Source organism: Sturnira hondurensis, unplaced genomic scaffold, assembly GCF_014824575.4.
Source record: "Sturnira hondurensis isolate 20B ecotype Veracruz unplaced genomic scaffold, ASM1482457v3 Scaffold0006213, whole genome shotgun sequence".
In the NCBI taxonomy this organism is placed as follows: domain Eukaryota; kingdom Metazoa; phylum Chordata; class Mammalia; order Chiroptera; family Phyllostomidae; genus Sturnira; species Sturnira hondurensis.
In genome coordinates, this window is record NW_028078844.1 from 2221733 (window position 1) to 2234867 (window position 13135).

The 13135-nt window shown below is 38.9% G+C and overlaps 1 pseudogene; it reads left to right on the forward strand.

The window, feature by feature from the left end:
* The first annotated feature begins 1066 nt into the window (after positions 1-1066).
* Positions 1067-1954, forward strand: LOC118988278 (S-formylglutathione hydrolase-like; annotated as a pseudogene).
* Positions 1955-13135: the final 11181 nt, after the last annotated feature.

The following is a 13135-nucleotide window of genomic DNA, read 5'->3' on the forward strand; positions in this document are numbered from 1 at the left end:
CCTGGCACAACTAAACTTTCTCTGTCAGACAACTTCCTTAACAATTTTGACTTCCCACAAAGTGTCTCCCACACAATGGGTGTCCAGTATACCGTTGATAAATGACTAGGTGAATGAATTAACCCATTTCTCGACTTTGACTTGCTAGGCTTATGGTAGGTCCTTGGTATAAACTACTTGAACTGCTTTGACATGATTGTCAATACTTCTGTCAGAGCTGCTTCTCCTTGTGCCACCCGTTGATTTTGAGAGTTGCCAAATAAACAACACTTGTTTGTTTACACATCCCTGCAGGTGTGACCCAGAATAGATTATTGTGTTTTACCCAGGTCATTTGACTCAAAGCTTACTGCTTTAACAATCTAGGTAGAGTAATAATAAGCATAAAACATAATTCCTTCCCTCATTAGTAGTAACTGTAATGTCTTTACCAATTTTATTTCAGTCATCAGAGTGCCCGATTGATACGCTCTATAAATGGAAGCCAAAAAATCATAACTTAACAGCACAATTAGCTGTATACATTATAAGTTAACCTGTTGGGTACTATAGCAATTCATTTGGTATGTCTCTCTGAGCATTAGTACAGCAATGAAATGTGACTGCAGTAACCTCTTAAATTTTAGTGGTTATATAACTAAACCATGCATATAATCATCTTAATTTTCTTGTTACTTGCTTAAACTTTTCAAAAAATATTTTTCAAGCCAGAAATATAGACTTTTAAGGTCTATTCTAATAATAACACATACAAGAATTAATAGCCCAAGTTCTTTGAAATAATAGTTCAGAAATTCACATAACTTGTAAAGTTTTTTTTTTAATTTGTCTGTATGCTGCTTCAAGTGATAACTAAATAAATCACATGTTCCTGGGATGCTCCTAAACAATGAGGGGTAGAGTAATCACTTCACAATAGACACTTACAACAAATCATTACACTGTGCACCTGAAACAAATACAGTGTTATACGTCACTTATATCTTAGGAAAACTGCGGGAGATGTTGAGGTGTCTAATTGTTTCTTCTCTCTCTGACTGCTTTTCCTCTTCCTGACACTGGAGGATCATCTACCCTTTGGTGCAAACAAAAGGCAAGTTGGACACGAAAAGAATGGCATTGAAACAAATTCCCAACAAGCGGTTTGAGGGGTTGCAAACATTTTTTAACATGACAGTGTTAAACTAAACTGTGAAATGAAATTTCCTGTTTACTGACCACCCAAGGCAGAAACTGGAAAATGTCCTGCACCATATTGGCTGTCTGCTTTCCCTTGACAGAACAGAATTTTATATCAAAATCTGGTCATTGTCAAGCTACCTCAGAACGTGGCCATTTTGCTATTGCTCCAGACATCCATCCTTCTGGCTGCAATATTAAAGGAGAAGGTAAGAGCTGGGATGTGGGCATTGGTGCTGCATTTTATGTGGGTGCCACTAAAGATCCTTAAAAAACTAACTACAGAATGTACTCTTAGGTAGCGGAGGAGCTCCCCCAGCTCATCAATGCCAATTTTCCCGTGGACCTCCACAGGATGTCTGGTTTTGGCCACTCTGTGAAATGCCATGGAGCTCTGGTTTTTGCTTTAAAGAATCCCGGAAAATGCTAATCTGTGTCAGCATTTGCTCCAGTTTGCAATCCAGTGCTCTGTCCCTGGGTGGAGGGAGCAGGGGGAGCCTTCAGTGGATATTTGGGAACTGATGAAAATAAATGGAAAGTTTATGATGCTATCTATCCTGTGAAGTCCTATCTAGGTTCTTGGCTGAACACACTAATTGGTCAAGGAAAAGGTGACTGGTTTTTTCCAGTTGGACAGTTACTACCTGATAACTTCGTAGCTGCCTATACAGAAAAGAAAATCTTGTTGTTTTTAGATTACAAGAGAGTTATTAATCACAACTACTCCTTCACTGGAACCTTTATTATTGATCACGTGAAATACCTAAATGCTTGAAAAACTTTTAATGAGAGAATTTTTTAGGATTATAAAAATAGTAATAAACAGAATTGTAGGAGAAAAGATTTCAAAAAATTATATTTCATAATGCTAAAAATGTTTCACTCTATGTTGAATCACCTTCTGAATAAAGATATGAAAGCCAGAAAAAAAATGAGGGTGGAGTGATTGACTGACCCTGGTTTTCTGTCAATGTCAGAGAATGACAGTCTCAAAGAACTATCAGTGACTTGGAATTTCTGAGCATGTTCCTTTAAGGGCTCATTGTCTTGGGCATCTCTAATACATCTATTTGGAGCACAGAGAGAAATCATACTGTTGCCAATGGAAGCAGGGATGCTAAGAAACCTGATGGAACATTAATACATGCATATTAATCCTCAGGAGTTAGAAATTGTGATAACTTTATGTCTGGCTGAGGTTGCCTGAGAAGTAGCATTTCTATTTAATATCAAACACTACAATATAAAGGTTGTATACATACGGAATAGATTTGCATTATTTAATTATTTTCCAGACAAATGTAACTTTAGTTCAATAGTACCTATAATGAAAAGTTAATACATTTTGTTTGTGTGTGTGTGTACAGAGAAGAGAAATTCACACTCATAGTCAAAAGAACTCAAAGCCCTAGCTTTGCCAGTTTTTGTCAGTATGTCCTTCATGTGCCCTTAGATGAGTTACTTAAATTCTGTGAGACTCAGTTTCTTCATCTTCCAAGTGGGGGTAATAAAACCTACCTCACAAACATGGTGCCTAGTGTAACGATAACTCAATAAATGTTCATTCCTCTATTAAATTTCAAAATGTTTTGACAAGCTATAGTAAAAATAGAAACAAAAAGCCAGACTTTGCTTCCACAAAGTCAAAATTCAATAAATTTATTGAGTTCATTCATAAATGTGAAAGAACTTATTTTTTTGTTTGAAGTCAATGGGCATGCGCCCTTTCCCAGGAGCACACCTGCACCTTTCCCTTTCCCTTCTCCACAGGAGTGCCCCTCCTAAACTCTAAGGGACCCCACAAGACTTGCAACCAGGGGAGCAATGGGCAGTGGCCGCTCGTTCTAGGCTAACCCCAGGAACCTTTCTACAAGGCCCCTTTTCTCAGACTTCCCAGTGAGCCGAAGCAGCCCCACCTGGGCTCTCTCCTGTTGCTTCTTCTATCCCAGGGGTGTCACACTCATTTTCACTGGAGCCGCATCAGCCTCACGGTTGCCTTCAAAGGACCAAATGTAATTTTAGGACTGTATAAATGTAGCTACTCCTTAACAATTAAGCAAGAGCTCAGCACTGCCACCAAATAGAAATGAGGTACTGGGCCGGATAAAACAAGATGAAGGACCAAATTCTGCCCATGGGCCTTGTGTTTGCCACCTGGTTCTATCCTAAGCCCTTCCGTGTTTCACTATCCCCAGTACTCTCAAATGCTTTCCTTTAAATAGAGTACTCTTTACTTCAAAGAGTACTTTAATAAACATACTCTCAAAATTAATAAAAGGAAGTAACTGTTCTGGTTCTAGAGCCACAAAATGTTAGTGAAGGCAAACTAACAAGTCTATGATTTTTAAGAAAGACCTGGTGAAGGAGCAATACAGTGCAGTAGGAAATAAGAAAAGGCTTTGAAACTAGAGAGAACTAGGGTCATATCTTAGATCCTTTATTAGTTGTGTGAACTTAGGCAAGAAACGTAATATCTTTCAGGCTCATTTTTTATTGACAAGCAAAGGAGAGTATCATAGTTCATTGAACCTAATATTCTGTATATTGCAAGACTCATTTTTCTTTCACATACAAAAAACACTGCCAATTTGATGCAATACTTTCTTATAATACAGAATTTTTATTTTATACTTATTTAAAAAGCTGACTTTAAATATATTTAGATAGATTTTAATCATATCATATCACCTTGATGCATAGATAAAAAGAAAAAATTAGCAAAATAAATTACTTAATGTATCCCTCAAATTTTACATAGAGACCCCTCTGAATCACTTTTGACTCAGTCACCAATGTCCCCATTTTTCTACACGATATTGACCTCTATGCCATCAAGAGAATTGCTGATGCTTATTTCTTGAAAAATGCACTCACGATGGCTTCTAGGATTGTCTTCAAGTCACTGGAAGAAAATGCTGACGCTTTATGACACCAGAGTAACAAGCAGGTTTGCTCACAAGCAGGCAATGACGACCGGCACCGTAAGTGCTGTCTTTCTGACAGCGGCCAGGAGAAAACATGCACCCTAAGATGCATTCTGACTTCAAAGATGCTAAGTGTGAAAAAATGAGCATTTTAGAATTGTGAGCTTTGGACACTACTTGATCTTCCTAGAACTAATGTGAGGATTAATAACAAAATACACGAAAAGAATTAGTAAGATAATAGCACAAATAAATGGTAGCTACTATATTATAGGGACATAAGAAAACTTCTGATCCTTAACTTCTCACCATGTTCCTGGGATGCTCATAAATACTAAATTAGCTTATTCAAATCCTTGTGTATTCTAGTATTATTTGAGGCTTGGCATTTTGCACATGATGGACTTTGAAAGTCTAAAGCAAGTATTGCCAAATAGAAGATTTATTCCAGTCTCTACTCCCTCCCCCCAAAGAAAAAAACAAAACAGCAAAAAGCCTTGTGGTCTCATAAAGGCATGGCAGAATCACCAGGGCACGACCCTCTTTTTCCTTTTTTGCTGCTCTCCTCGGTACCACGTATCCACCACTGTTTCACCTGCAGATCCATTTCTACTTTACATTCAGAAAGTCACTTCGGGAAGATGGTGAAGAGTGTATCAATGAAAATGTCAAAATTTGTTTCTTTTTTTCATAATTTTAAAAAATATTTTATTTATTTATCTTTAGAGGGGAAGGGAAGGAGAGAAGGAGAGAAATATCAATGTACGGTTGCCTCTCATGAGTCCCCTGCCGGGAACTGGTCTGCAGCCCAGGCGTGTGCCCTGACTGGGAATTGAACCGCGATTGTGTGGTTTGCAGACCCGCGCTCAATCCACTGAGCTACACCAGCCAGGGCTCAAAACTTCTTTCAAGGGGAAGTAAAAAATAGCTGTAAGTATCACTTGGAATTTTTAGAAGACAAGCACCAATAGCGATGCGGTGACAGGCTGAGCTTCACTCTTCTACTCAGTTCTTCAGTGAGAGGCCTGAAGATCAGGTTACTTAAAACAGGAAAGGATGGGAGAGGAATGCATCTGGTCTTTTCTGCAGAGGATTAAAGCAACAGTGCGAGGCTGAGCCTCTAACATCCTAGCCACTCAGGAAACCACGTGATGTCTTGTAAGCTTTATAATTCATCTTAATTGTTCAGACAGGTCCCACAATAAAGTTGGACAAGAGCAGATTAGTCAAACCAAAAACCTGCTCAGAATGGAAATGTTAAGGGAAAATTCAGCAAAGGGCAGTGGGTTAGGGGGTGGGCCAGGGAAGAATGACCAGGCTCACATCAGTCAGGACAATATCAGATAGGACAAAGTTCACAGGCAGCTTTGGCAGCTGAAGTCCAGTTACATTCTTCCACTTCAAACACAGCAGGACACCCAACTCAAATGGATGTGCTGTGGTCCAGTTGTATGTGTTTTGTATGTAAGGTGGATAGGTCTCAACTACTTTAGGAGAGTCTTGTAACAAAAGAATAAAAGTTATTAAGACAGTGGCTACAGTTTAAGTCTCAACAGTTCACACAAATGGCAGGAATCTGTATATCCATGTCAGAATAACACCATTATCCGAATAGATTTTCTCAGGATGGAAAATCTATTATTTTTAAAATAAGATTTTAAAAATTGGTTCATGGGGAAGAGCTCTGAAAAATAATAAGACAGAGTCCCAGGGCTAAAGAAATGTCCCTCGATCTGGTCTACAAGAAGGCAATTGGCAGACACGTGATCTTGTTTGATGTCATTGTGGGTGGAGTCATGAAAGATTAGTGAAGAAGAGGGATTCTTCACACGTATAAATCACTGTGTGAGGAAAGTGGGTAATTGCATGGCATTTAGGTAATTACACATGCAAATTAGAAGAGTATATAAGTGAGCCAAACAAAACAGAGACAATTATTGGCACATTCTAGAGCCACCATGCCAGTCATAACATCGTTTCCAGCTGCCCAGATGTAAGTACCAACAATGATATGGTTTCCAATTGTTTGATACTCTGTTAGATACACACAGAGCAAAAATGTTTTGTTTGGATGGTATTTTGTACATTGAATGAGAAAAAATTATAATGGAATCTTTTCTGCTTGACTTCATATTCTCTCCACACTGAAAACCATATGACATTTAATAAATATAAGTCTTAAAAAGGTTTTAAAATAATTCTAGAAATATTCCTTCTGTTTTTCAGTTCTTCTAGGTCTTCAAGTCATCTAAGTGACAAGCAGATAATAAAGGGAACAAACAGAAATGAGGCTTTTCCTCCCTTTTTCTAAAATCTTATGTTGGATAGTGACATTCTCATAAGTAATATTTTACATTTGTGTTGTACCAGTTTATTGTTTGGAACAGCTTCTGCTCATTCTCAAGTTCATATTTCAAAGTATTTCCAGAGAACCTCTATTTTTAGACCTCCTAGTCTCTCCTATTTCTCTTGAGCCTCAGTTTGATGTCCTTCAGATGATCACAGTGAGAAGCCCATCATTTAAGATTTTTGTAGTCTGTGAGAGTAAGTGGAAATGCTTTCAATGGTTTATACATTTTAAAAATCAAAATTGTTTTTTCTTTTCTCTTTAAAAATTTTTTTAAAATTGGACCTCAAGCAAACCACTGACTGGAGTAGTCTGGAGGGACAACAGGGTCAAATGAAGATGGGGCTTTAGAGGCAGGCAGTTTGGGGATTTGTGTAGAAGTGATGCCGGTATCTCACAGATTGCTGATCAGGGAAGTCATATGCCAAAAGCAATATTTTATGAAAACAAGTCTGGTTTCCAGTGTGAAAATGAGTTATAAAGAGCTTAGGGTGGAGGCTGGGAGGCCAGCGCAAAGGCTGCTGCAGCCCTTCAGGAGAAAGATGCTGTGAGCCTTCGAAGAGACACACACAGCATCCGGTGGGAGGGGACTGTTAGTCACTGTCCATCACTGCCTCTGGTGGTGTGTTGCATTTGCATTTCTATTCATTCTTTTCAGAATGATTCATTATCACATATGTCTGCCAGAAGATGGTCATGGCAAACAACTTGGTCTATATTCATCTGCTACAGAAATTGAGTAGCTTCTCAAAGGACAGAGTTAGCAATGTCTGGAGCATGTAAGAAGCTGGCCTGTGCATTGTAGGATTTCAGCAGCACCTCTGGCCTCTACATTGGATGCCAGGAGCACCCCCTCATGAAGTATGAGTACCTTTGCTGAGTTCAAAAGGGAGGAGTCCTTTATGATTTTCCACAGCTCCCTCCCCGCGTTGAGGAGAATTGAGCTGCTACTTATCTTTGACAGTAGAAGAAAGTCCTTGAGCAAAGATTTCAGACTTCTGTCTTAGAAGGCTACTCACTTTGCCAAATGTTCTCCAGAGGTAACAAAATCACCCTCAGTTGAGAACCACTGCTGGAATATATCATGCAGTTTAATTTTTATAAAAATAACATCTCCTCCTATGCTTTACCAAAACAGGTATCATCCAGTATTTTCACTGTAAACCTCAGGCTAGTGCAGCTCAGACACTGAGTCTTTGCAGAATGAGAAAAATCCGAGTACCAGGGCCACTACTTTTGTGATCAATTCATTTTGGAAATAACAGCTACAATTCATTAGCAGTGGAAGTTTCGCTACCTTGAGGCACCCTTTCAAGGCCTGCCATCACACCCCTGCCCCATCGGGAACTTTGCGGGTAATCAGTTTGATGTTCCTCTCCCAGAATTTTTCTACTTCCTGAATCATCACATCAATCTCTGTCATCTGGCTCTTGGATAATGTCCTTCTTGTCCACTGACCACTTCTTTACTCCCATTCCCTTCCAAGCTAGTCCAGTCCAACTCAGCTTTATCTCTCTAACTTGTTTACTATATGATCTCTGAAACCTTTATTTCCTTTACCAAAGTTTTCTATACATTTTACAGACTTTCTTTAAGTGTTCCTTTCCCCTTTGCCCAAAAAACTATTTTCATTCTCATGATCCAAATTTTCTCCTCAAACAGAGGTGGTGGCCACTTCTTATGTTGCCTTCTTCCCTTTGACCCTTGGGGCTCAGGGCCCTCAGTCACTGGCACTCTCGTTGGCCTACACATCCACTTCCAGACCAGTTTTCTGGGCACCATGCTCCAGTGTCCTCTTCTTTACAAGTCATCTCCTCCACATTCCTGTTGCTGGCTCATCTCATCATCTATAAACTAGGATAGTTGCTCATAGAAAAGGGATTGGGGTCCAGTCTTCCTCAGTAGAAAAATTTTTGAGTCTTAATTTTCAATAATAATATTCATAAAATAAATACAGAAAATCACAAAGGATGGGAGAATAATGATGGAAAGATGAATTGAAAGGAAAATAGATTCTCTTTAACCAGCAAAGACATTCAGCCCTTTCCTTGATTAAATACAGCAAAAGTAACTGCCTACCTCCAAAAATTAGCCTAAAATAGATCAAGTACCATTAGAACCTCTTCTCTGCCCTGAGGCACTGTATACACCTCAAATGTGTTTTCACTTACAAATGACGGCCTTGTTCTGCTTCCCCAACATCATTCGAGAATCCCAGACATCTTTTTCCTTAAATTTCTGAAATCTGAACCTGCTTCTTCTAGAAACACCCTTTCTTTCCTCCAAGGCAATCCTTAAGAAATCCTTCAGGCTCCTAATTAGATGTTACTGGGTACAGCTCTCTCCACCCACAGGTGGCGGTCATATTTGTTCTAGGACTCAGAGTCATGTGGCACAAACAGGCTATAAATCAGGACAGAGTGGCTGTGCCCTGAATGTGTTTACAACTCCTTTAATAGTCCGGCTGGACTAAACTTAAGCTTTACATTTTAAGAAGATTAAGTTAATAATGACATTATGTTTGATATACTGAGTTTATATTTAGATTATTCCCTAAACTAATTTTTAGTTTGAGAACTAAACTAAGTTTTAGTGAAGATGGGGAGGTTTACAATTTTATTAAAATAAATAAAAACAGTGAAACATAAGTGTTAAACATTTTTTAAATATATATTTTATTGATTATGCTATTACAGTTGTCCTATTCCCCCCCTCTTCATTCCCCTCTACCCTGCATACCCCCTCCCATCCACATTCCTCTTCTTTAGTTCATGCCATGGGTCATACATATAAGTTCTTTGGCTTCTACATTTCCCATACTATTCTTACCCTCCCCCGGTCTATTTTCTATCTACATTTATGCTACTTATTCTCTGTACCTTTTCCCCGTCTCTCCTGCTCCCACTCTCCTGTTGATAAACCTCCATGTGATCTCCATTTCTGTGGTTCTGTTCCTGTTCTAGCTGTTTGCTTAGATTGCTTTTGTTTTTGTTGTAGGTGTGGTTGTTAATAACTGTGAGTTTGCTGTCCTTTCACTGTTCATATTTTTCATCTTCTTTTTCTTATATAAGACCTTTTAACATTTCATATAAGGGCTTGGTGATGATGAACTCCTTGAACTTGATCTTATCTCTGAGAAGCACTTTGTCTGTCCTTCCATTCTAAATGAAAGCTTTGCTGGATAAAGCAACCTTGGATGTAGGTCTTTGGATTTCATGACTTGGAATACTTCTTTCCAGCCCCTTCTTGCCTGTAAGGTCTCTTTTGAGAAATCAGCTGCCAGTCTGATGGGAACTCCTTTGTAGGTGACTGTCCCCTTATCTCTTGCTGCTTCTAGGATTCTCTCCTTCATTTTCATCTTGGCTAATGTAATTATGATGTGCCTTGGTGTGTTCCTTCTTGGGTCCAACTTCTTTGGGACTCTCTGAGCTTCTTGGATTTCCTAAAAGTCTATTTCCTTCACCAGATTGAGGAAGTTCTCCTTCATTATTTGTTCAAATAAGTTTTCAATTTCTTGCTCTTCCTCTTCTCCTTCTGGTACCCCTGTAATTTGGGTGTTGGAACATTTAAAGGTGCCCTGGAGGTTTCTAAGTCTCTCCTTGGGTTTTTTGAATTTTTGTTTCTTCATTCTTTTCTGGTTGGATGTTTCTTTCTTCCTTCTGGTCCATACCACTAATTTGAGTCCCAGTTTCCTTCCCATCACTATTGGTTCCCTGAGCATTTTCCTTCATTTCACTTAGCACAGCCTTCATTTTTTCATCTAATGTACAACCAAATTCAACCACTTCTGTGAGCATACTGATTACCAGTATTTTGAACTGTGCATCTGATAGGTTGGCTATCTCTTTCTTGCTTAGTTGTATTTTTTCTGGAGCTTTGATCTGTTTTTTCAATTGGGTCATTTTTTTTGTCTTTATGCACCTATTATGTAGTAAGGGGCGGAAGCTTAGGTATTCACCAGGGCAACCCACATTGCTGTGTTGTGACACTGTATGTGGGGAAGGGGTCCAAGAAGGAACAATGACACTTGCTCCACTCTCTGCTGGATTTCAGTCACTTCCCTCACTACCCGCTATTGTTTGTGGCCCTTCTGGTGCTGATTCTGGGTGAGTGGGCTTATGTATGTTCTAGGACTCTGTGGGTCTCTCCAACAAACTCTCCTGTGAGGCTGGGAGTTTCTCCTGCTGCCGCCTCACCCCCCACAGGTGTTTTCGGTCAGTGGTTTGGGGCTTTATGTCTCTGCACTGGATCCCTGGGCTGCCTGGTCTGTTTTGCTCCCCAGTTGTTTCTCACAGTGTACCTGCACGTGAATATGGGACCGCCTGCTCCACCAGCCTCTGCCTTGCTGGGTCCTCCAGCCACTGCCTTGCTGTGAGTCCTCTCCACCCAGCTGCCCATCTCTGCCCTTCCTGCTGGTCTGGATGGATGTTTCTTCTTTAACTCCTTGGTTGTTGGACTTCCATACAGTTCAACTTTCTGTCAGTTCTGGTTGTTTTGTTTTTAAATTGTTGTTGTCCTTCTTTTGGTCATGCGAGGAGGCACACTGTGTCTATGCCTGCATCTTGGCCAGAAGTCTGTTAAACATTTTTATTCAAACAAAATTCACATAAAATTAATCATTTTAAATAGAAACATTCAGCAGCACTTAGTACACCTACATTGTTGGACAATTCTGTCTAGTTTCAAAATACCTTAGCATACAAAGAGAAAAACCCTTCCCGTTGAAATCTAATTTTTAATCCTGCCTAGGAAATTATATAAAATTTGCACAATATTTGTAGTAGACATTGGGTTTGGTTTTGTTTTTTGTATCTCACTGATCCCTTATAACCCTCTTTGTGTTAAAGACAGTTTTCACGAAGCAGGAGTCCAAAGACCACAGTCAGGGAGCTACACAAAAGGAAACTCTTCTAGTGCACATAACCTGTCTTTCTGGAAAGTTGATGAGTAACATGGATCTATACAGAATACACCCTTCAAAAGAGAGGTGTAGCAGATGGGGGCAGATAACTGCTCAAAATGACCACTGTAGGAACTTGGAGGGTGCTAAACTAAAAATAAGAACTATAAATAGAGGGCTTGGCACATGGCAGGTGCTCCAAAAAATGTTTGTTGAGTGAGTGAATGCACAAAATACCCCTAAATAAATTAATGAAATAACCCAGAATGGGTGATTGGGTGGATGAATGGATGCATGCATGCATTGGAAATGAATCTAGTAGGCAAGTAGTGTTTCAATGGGCAAACTGATGGACCGTGAGAGGAAGCACAATTAATGTTTACTATATAATTGCAGTTAAACCAGCCTTAAAAACAAATAGAAAAGAGAGGCAAAAAGTCTATTCTTTTTATTCAAATATTCACACTTAAGACAAAAAAAAATCAAAGTCTCCATAGCTTTGCTATTTATCATAATGAAGATTTAAAATTATAAAACCATTTTATACCCAGAGAAAATAGCTTTGAGGAATACATGTTGATTGAATTTGAAGACTTGCGGTTTTATTTTTAAAGGAAGGCCTAGAGGAGAAGGGCATCTGTCATTATATAAATTGTTGTTTTTATGCTTGGATTGCTCCTCATGCAGTCATAAATTTATATGATCTTTCTTAGTCAGTGTTGGGGATACTGTTTCTGGTTTGCATTTCTTTATATGTTAAGTGCATTTTCTTCCACATGACTATTAGTTGAAGTATGCTGTTAATTTTTTAAAATTGTCCAGTAAACCCTTTGACTAGAAGAATATCTAATATGATACATACCATCATGTGATTACTGGCATTACAACAGAGTTAATTGAAGCACTGGCATATGTTTATCCACATGATAATTAGTTTAACAGGATTTAGCAAGACATAGAAGTTACTCTATTCCAAGCGAGTATTCATTTCTGCTCGATTACACTCAAATTACATTTTGTAACTCAGGCACAACAAGCATATATGGCATATTTTTGCCTCCAGCAGGGTTATTCTACTAATTGAAGGAAGCCCCTCTATTGCAGACAGTTCTTTCCCATCCACAGGTGTAACTAGAGGACTTAGCATGCTTCTCAATGCACAGCAACAACCTTCTGTGCTTTCATCTGCTTACATGTAGAAACTTATGTTCTTTCCAAGGTGTTTGTGTATTAAAACTTCTGTTTAAAAGTGTTTAATAATGTGAATTATGTTGCATGTTGAGATAAAAAGTTATGATGGGTTTTGTAACAACTTAATTTTATTTTTATATTTATTGATTTATATTAAATATAAATATGAACACATGGTAAACTTTCATCTGTATTAGCATTGAGATTACAAAATACATATAGTGTAAAAAAAGAAATTTATGTATCATTATTCTGTTTGAAGGCACTTGATAACATTGTACTAATCCCACTTGTCACTTGACAATGGTCTTAGCCCATTTGGGCTGCTATAGCAAAATATCACAGACCAGGCGGCTTATAAACAACAGAAATGGATTTCTCACAGTTTTGGATGCTCGGAAGTCCAAGATCAAGGGGACAGCAGATTCAGGGTCTAATGAGGACCACTTTCTGATTCATAGACTGCTCTCTGTCCTCCCAAGGAAAAGCACCTAGGATCTGCCTGGGTCTCTTCCAGAGCACGAATCCCACTCCTGAGAGCTCCATCCCCATGACGTAATCACCTCCCAAGGTCCCCACCTCCTAATACATCAC